The 6,601-nt window shown below is 46.3% G+C and overlaps 1 pseudogene; it reads left to right on the top strand.

The window, feature by feature from the left end:
- The first annotated feature begins 3,648 nt into the window (after positions 1–3,648).
- On the top strand, positions 3,649–6,267 carry LOC147702753 (protocadherin gamma-A11 pseudogene; annotated as a pseudogene).
- Positions 6,268–6,601: the final 334 nt, after the last annotated feature.

Here is a 6,601-nt window from a genome sequence, read left to right as displayed (position 1 = left end):
ACCTCCTTACGCCCGCATGAGGATGGCGGGGAACTTAACATTTAAATGGTCTCCTTGGCTCAATCTATTATAATCACGGGATATCACATACCAAAGCGCTACAGGATCTCAATAGTTAAAGGGTAACAATCATGGAAGAGGACATTAACATCACACTGTGCCTTTCTCATCAGGTCTATAAGCAGTGCTCTATGCATCCCACTCCTTGAGCATTAACACTCGTCGGATTACTTTAAATTGTGTATTCAGTGCTGATCTGTTTTTAACTTATACAAGACGCATAGGGACCCCACCACCTAGGTAATAGCAACTTAACAATGTTTAGCGGGATAGTGGCAACTTTTTAACTTGGCGCCACTGCACCTACTGCACCATTCAACTAACTCATACCCTGCTGTCTGCAAGCTACCAGTACTCGTAACTGCCTGTTCTGCAGCAAAATATAGCAATATTAGGTGGTTAGAGGGGTTCCTAGTACTTTTTTGGGCCCCTGTGTCACTGCACCTGTTGCACCATTGAAATCATGAAACTCCGCACTGTGAAGAACTGAATTCTCGTTCGCCTCTGCCCAACCGTCCTGCACATGAAAATGATGTTTTGCGAGGTGCACCTGGCCCTTGCAGGGACAATTCGGTTTAAACAATTATAAACGCAGTGTTATGGGCCACAAATCCAGACTGGCATCATTAAAGCCAGCTTAACCTCTCTGCCTCCTGGCATCAGTAACAGGCACCGGCAAAGCCAGTCGGTCTCGCTTTGCAACACTTGTTTTATGAATGTAGGGATTTTCTTTATACAGCGCAAGCCTAACTGTGAAGCACACAAGGCACTGCACATCTACAAGATCGTGTACATCACCTGGGGGTTACACAAAATACATTATACACATAGACACAGAGATCAAGTGATTTGCCCAGAATCACACAATGTTGTCTATCGCCAAGGCTAGGATTCAAGCCTGGGTATCCAGGGTCCTAGGGCAGCAGCTCGAACTGCCCAGCTTGAACTTTAATAGCCCTCATAATTCCTAAGAGGCCCTCACATTGCATTTAGATGCAACACGATACATGAGCATACATACTTTACACAGGTGTGCACAAGCAACGCATACCTGCACACATCTCCAGTCAGTGGGCTACAGGCGGGTCTATTAACCAAGAGGTACCCAAGTAACTGGGAGTACCCTCGAACCTAAACCCTTACACTCGTCGCGTTCGGCATTAATCGCTGCGCGTTATTGGTCATTAAAAGATGATTGGTCGGACGGGCACAAAGAGCTGAACCCTGGCCTGTGAGGGCTGTCTGCACCAAAGGTACAAGACTTACCTTTGAGCTATAGCTCCTTAGTAAAATTAGACGCTGTAAGCAAAGAATGATTTACTGTACTTTAAAAAGGCTTGCAACTACTGTGCACAGGAAAATAGTAGCTCTCTGGTTCCTGAACACTCAAGGGGAACATTCATCTTTGCAGTATAAACGATGCATTGGATTGATTTACACATTAATCACGAAACGCCAGTTTTTAGAGAGACTATGCAAGCTACAGAATGAATGGCTTCAGAGGTACCCTGGCTTGCTCTGGGCTTTTCACGAATCGTTTCTGTTCTCATCTGAACCAGGTTAAAGCCTGCCTCTTCCCGTACTCATTCTGGCCGGAGTTGAACATTCCTTACGACCCCGGGGCCCGCCGGGAATAGGAGCCGAAATAGCGCGCGACAGGATCTATTTATTGGTCGATGCGCTGGAGATTTAAAAGGAGACCTGAAGGGTTTTCCTTTGTTCTTAATATACATGTATATATACAAATGTATACACGCACATAAACACAATCCTTGTGCATTGGTTTCTTGCCATTAAATATAAATTGGACCCAATAAAATCTTTCGAACAAGTGTAGCTATACATACTCCGACATTTATTACTACACCTAAAATATTAGATCCCACGTTATTACCACAGTTAACATGCACTATTATCATTCAAACATTCTGTGCTCGTGCTTCACATTATAGCCTACACAGTGACATTATGCTCTGGCTTCCGTACTTGTTTTTATAAGAAATAATGGCGCGTTAAACACTCCGTGCAGGGAATGACACTGTGAGGACAAGTAGACTTTATGTCGGAGCTGCGGCCGGCGCTGAAACCGCGCGGAGACCGCCTCTACCTACAAGCCTGTGAGACAGTATGAATGACTCTTTCTAGCCACACTCAGCAGCGGGGGAGATAACCCGCGGCACAACGGCCCTTGGCTCACCTTTAAACCCCGGCTCGCGTCATGCCCAGACCCGGGCTCTGTGCTGTAAGACTCTCGACCTCTCCTGGGCTCCCTCTCGGACTATCCCTGCACCGCACGTCCTGCTCCACTTGCGCCGCACGTCCTGCTCCATCTGCGCCTCCTGCGAATGCTCCACTGCCCCAATGGCTTCGCTGCCGCAACCGGTGCCTCGGGGCCTCCGGATGGAATCCTCCTCCGCTCGCCATTGTCTGCTCCTTCCCGAGACCAGGATCCTCCTCGACTCTGCTTGCTCCCCAGACCGCAGACCTGCAGAGGGAACAAAGGGATAAAGAAATTACGGGCCGCTGGGGGCCCAACAGCTCCGCTCCTCGATGCCTGTAACTCCCAAAAGGCGACCGCAGCTCTCAACAGGTGCGCTCGCTGGATTCCCGATCTCCGGGCCCGCAGATTCTCCTGATGCTTGAAGGTCCCCAACAAACGACCACAGCTAAAAAACGACCACAGCAAGTACCAGGCAACCTGTAGGGGAAACAAAAAAGAAAATTAAAGAGCCCCACGGTGGGGCGATGAGCGAGCCTGGGGAGCGCGGGCACAAAGAGGCCGCTTCCCGCGCTCCCCAGGCTCTTAACCCCTCCGTGGTCGCGGCCAAAAAAAAGTGTGTACATTGTCTTCGTAAGATGCAACTTCACTTGCAATGTGCAACCGTCCCCCTAAGTAAAAGTGGGGCAAATACTGCGTTGATTGTGAAACTTGAACGAGAAGTAAATGCTATCTGAAGTGTACTTTCAACACAGTGGCTAGCGTTTTAAGATTTTTTTTCTTCATATGTCTATGTTGCACACACAGATAAGGAAATGTAGTCCCCAACCCCTCCGTTCCCCGTCCTCCCCAACAACAACAAAATCATTTGCATGCACTGTTTTTAAATTTGGCGTTGCATGCAATTCCGTGTGGAGTGGTGCACGAGAAAATGTAAGTGTATTTCTTATCCGAAGCGTGGCAATTTCAGCCCGAAGAAGGCAGTCTATAAGCACTAATGGACCCGAAGGTGCATTCATTACATGTGCAATTAAGAGAGAGATCTTTGAATCTCGTCCTTAAGCAAGAAAACAACGCCTGAAGCTTGTTCAGCAGCATGTTTCAAAAGTTTCAGCACTTGTAATTGTTACTTAGGACACCGAGCGCCGCTGCTCACCAAGTAGAGAATTACAGTACATCTTCAGTAGACCACGTGGTACAACAGCCGAGAATGCTCAGAAACAGATCGAAGAAGGGTATTCCTTTAATAACCTTAGTGCGGGGCGGGCGCACTCTAACCCACGTCCCTGTCAAACGGCTTATTCTTTTCACAATCGAAGACGAACCATATATCAGAACCACTGGTGATCCAGAGGACTCCACAGCTCGCCATGGATCAGACACCGATGCGCTGTTACTCCGGGGCTCTAGCACTGAGACGCTGTCACCCCGGGGCTCAGGCATCGAGGCGCTATTACTCCGGGGCTCAGACACCGAGGCGCTGTTCCTCCGGGGCTCAGTCATCGAGGCGCTGTTCCTCCGGGGCTCAGTCATCGAGGCGCTATTACTCCGGGGCTCAGGCATCGAGGCGCTGTTACTCCGGGGCTCCTCTGCTGCTTCTTGTTGCTCTGCTGACAGTCTGTGGAGCCGCTTCCGGGCAGCTGCGTTATTCCATTCCCGAGGAGATGAGGAAAGGCTCTTTTGTTGGGAATGTGGCTCTGGATCTGGGGATGGATACAAAGGAGCTATCGGAAGGCGGAGCCCGGATTGAGTACAGAGGTAGGAAGCAGTATTTTGCTCTCAACTCAGTTAAGGCGCATTTAACCGTCAATGACAGGATAGACAGAGAGGAGTTGTGTGGACGTGCTGTCTTTTGTCTGTTGCAAATACAGATTATATTAGAAAGAGTTTTGAAAGTGTATGCAGTAGAAATAGAAATCCAAGATATTAATGACAACTCGCCCGCGTTTTTTGCTGATCAAATACCACTACAGGTCAATGAAAACACAGTGCCTGGCGCACGATTTGAGCTTCCAGGCGCTCGAGATGCAGATGTTGGAAATAACTCTCTCCAGCACTATCAGCTGAGCGCTAATAAACACTTCACCCTGGATGTAAACCTAAGAGCAGATGGCACAAAGCATGCAGCGCTGGTCCTGGAGAATTCACTGGACCGGGAAGAACAGGATATTCACCAACTGGTCCTCACAGCCATAGATGGAGGAAAACCTGCAAGGTCAGGCACAGCACAGATCAAGGTCACTGTTCTTGATGCCAATGACAACGCCCCCGTATTTGACAAGTCTGTCTATAAAGTCAGTGTGTTGGAAAACGTGCCAAAGGGAACTACAGTGACGACTGTAAGAGCTGTTGACATTGATCAGGAACTAAACTCAGAAGTAACTTATTCATTCAATAACGGTATGGACACAGATTTACAAACATTCACATTGAATTCTAAAACAGGAGAAATAGTTTTGAGCGATAACCTGGATTTTGAAATAAAACAGTTTTATGAATTAGAAGTTCTCGGGAGTGATGGAAGTTTTTCTTCAAAATGCCAAGTGTTGATAGAAGTTATCAATGTGAATGACAATGCCCCAGAGATCATACTGTCCTCTCTGCTCGATCAAGTTGCAGAGAATAGCCCTGTGGGCACAGTCATCGCCCTTCTGCGGGTATTCGACCAAGATGCAGGAGAACATGGAACAGTTTCATGTTCCCTCCCTCCTCATCTCCCCTTTCATTTAAAGAAGTCGATTGGAAGTTATTACAGTTTGGTGACTAGTGGTCTTTTGGACAGGGAAGAAGTCCAAAAATATAACATAACAATCAAAGCAACAGACAGCGGCACTCCCCCATTGTTTAAAGCAGAAACACTACATTTACAGATCACAGATGAGAATGACAACCCCCCAGCATTTGATCGCGCCTCATACAGCGCCTACATAATGGAAAATATATCTTCAGGAAGTTCCATTTTTGCAGCAAGAGCAAAAGATCTGGATATCGGTCAGAATGCAAGAATCACTTATTCCATCACTGAAGGGAACATTAAAGATGTTCCACTTTCTTCTTACATATCCATTAATTCCGAATCAGGTGTTATCTATGCACTTCGTTCCTTTGACTTTGAGGAGTTCAGAGAGTTCCAGATTAAAGTGAAAGCTCAAGATGGCGGATCGCCAACTCTGATGAGTAATGTCACTGTGATATTCTCCATACAGGATCAGAATGACAACACTCCAGAAATATTATACCCATCACCGACTACAGATGGCTCCTCTGCGGTGGAGATGGCTCCTCGTACCTCTGAACCAGGTTATCTGATCACTAAAGTGGTGGCTGTCGATGCTGACTCTGGGAAAAATGCCTGGCTCTCCTACCATCTGCTGAAGTCCTCAGACCAGGGGCTGTTTACAATAGGTGTTCACACTGGAGAAATCAGGACAGCCCGCCCAATTATGGAAAAAGATGCTATAAAACATTTTCTGGTGGTGTTAGTGAAGGACAACGGACAAACCCCTCTCTCATCTACCGTTACAGTTACCATAGTGTTGGCAGACAGTATGCCGGAAATGCTTCATGATATAAGTAACCCTTCAGCTCCTGCAGACATGGAGTCAAACCTCACCCTGCATCTGGTGATAGCTCTTGCTGTTGTTTCCTTCTTGTTCCTTTTCCTGATCATTCTCCTTTTGGCGATCAGGCTTAACCACTGGAGGGAATCTCATCTCTCGGACACATCCGGTGCTATCTTCAACGCACTTCCCGCCTCCCATTTTGTGGGTATTGATGGAGTCAGAGCTTTTCTACAGACTTATTCTCACGATGTATGTTTAACAACAGACTCGGTTAACAGCCAGTTTAAGATTCCCATTTCAAGTGATTCAAATACCCTTTCAGGAAATCAGAGCTTTCAGAATCAAGGGTCCGGGCTTATTGATGATTTTCTATGCATTGGAAAAGAGGACCAACCCTTTATTCAGGTAGGAATGTTAGTTTTTTGAACCTTTTAACTGAAAATCAACAATGCATCATGTTTTACCTGATAAAATTCCCACGTGTTAACAGTAGACAGCATAATGTATTATTTTACATTATGTTAAGCCATGTACCAATTTAAGTGGGGATGAAATGTTATCGTTTGAGTTCAAATATGCTTCATTCATGTATTTGTTCTTAGAAGACTCAACATAAACAATTGACACCATTCTCCTAACACACAAACTAGAAGAGTGGCAGAAATCACCCCATTATACTAAAAATATGTAACAAGCGACAAGATGAATTATCTTAACACCTGTTAATGAAAGACATGATGGTGCATTAATTACTTTCCAG

This window comes from Lissotriton vulgaris, chromosome 7 (genome assembly GCF_964263255.1).
Source record: "Lissotriton vulgaris chromosome 7, aLisVul1.2, whole genome shotgun sequence".
Classification (NCBI taxonomy): domain Eukaryota; kingdom Metazoa; phylum Chordata; class Amphibia; order Caudata; family Salamandridae; genus Lissotriton; species Lissotriton vulgaris.
Note: the sequence above shows the minus strand (reverse complement) of the source record. Positions and strands in the feature narration are given on the sequence as shown.